This window comes from Myotis lucifugus, unplaced genomic scaffold (assembly GCF_000147115.1).
Source record: "Myotis lucifugus unplaced genomic scaffold, Myoluc2.0 scaffold_130, whole genome shotgun sequence".
NCBI lineage: Eukaryota > Metazoa > Chordata > Mammalia > Chiroptera > Vespertilionidae > Myotis > Myotis lucifugus.
Window position 1 is genome coordinate 1,543,552 of NW_005871178.1, and position 1,692 is coordinate 1,545,243.

Here is a 1,692-nt window from a genome sequence, read left to right on the forward strand (position 1 = left end):
GTGGTGTGGTCTCTAGAGAACACCATAGCAATTACTACTACAGTGAGAAGAGAACTCATTAATGCAAAATAAAGTGGAGCAGGAACAAAGTCCTGTCAGAATGACTGAAATTTCTAGGGCTGCTCAGTTGGCACTCGGAGAGGGGTGGCAGGAGGAGTGAGAAGGGGATACAAACCATCAGCAGAACACAGTATTAACATGGTCAGATGGCTGAAGGTGCTATGAGAACAAAATATTCACACACTGTATGTTTGTTCTCTTAGGTGCAGGAGTGGGAATTAAGTAGGTGGATTTATTCATTTTTACTTAACTTTCAACAATGACACTGGTACTCCATGGGCACTGTGAAAGGTAGAAACTACATACAAGTAAAATGAAGCAAATACAGGTTATAATTTGTGCATCCAGTGAAATTAACATTTTGATGCAGATCCTCCAGATTTTTTCTCTATACATAGATGTTTCAAATTGTTTTTTAACCTGCATTGGAATTCAATAATATATTATGAATATTAAACTTACTTCATAATTTTGTTCTTAATTCATTGAAAGTGTTCTCCATTGTATGGTTTTCAATGATATTTTTTGACATCAGGTTTATAACTTTCACTATTCACCTTTCACACTACTGTAAGTAGCAACCTTTTAGCTATTACACCCATTTTCTGTGGTAGGGTGCCCAGTGGAGGAGTTTTGTTGTTGTTGTTGGTGGTGATGGTGATAAAAGACTCAATCCCCCAGGAAGATAAGATAATTTTAAGTTGCTGTCCTAAACAACTCTGCAAATAAATAAATAAATAAATAAATAAATAAATAAGGCTCTAGCTAGTTTGGCTTAGTGGATATAGCGTCGGTCTGTGGACTGAAGGGTCCCAGGTTCGATTTCAGTCAAGGGCACATGCCCAGTTGCGGGTTCGATCCCCAGTAGGGGGCATGCAGGAGGCAGCCGATCAATGATTCTCTCTCGTCATTGATGTTTCTCTCTCCCTCTCCCTTTCTCTCTGAAATAAATAAAAATATATTTTAATAAATAAGTAAATAAATAATCATAGAATTACAAAACAAAATAGACAAATCCATAGACAGAGTGAATGATTAAAACTCACCTCTCTGAGTAAATTATAGAACAGGCAGACAAAATATGCCAATATAAATATTGAAACTATAAACAACTGAATTACAAACTCAAACAAATGGATGTACATAAAAATCTGCACACCGTGCTGGGTAATACACATTCTTTCATGGTGCACACAATATTCAGGGAAACAGACTACATCCTGTAGAGTAAAAAAGTAAATCTACACAAATCTCAAAAGATTGAAATCACACAGAATTTATTCTTTGACCGCAATGTAATTATATGACAAATCAATCACAAGAAAATAACTAGAAAATCCTCATAGTTGGGAAAGTAACTCATACCTTTAACCTTCCTTCTATAACTACAGACTTCCAACTTGTCCATGGGTTAAATAGGAAATGAAAATTAGACAATGTTTAGAAAGTAGTGACTACAAATATCAAAATGTCCCTGAACATCTTTATGCCGATAGCTTGAAAGACTTAGAGAAAAAAGAAATTTTCTATAAATATACAACTTATAAAAACTGACTTATTTAAAACTTGAATCATAACAGAAACATTAAGGAAATTGAACCAGTCACTTAAAATCTTCCCCAAAAGGCAACT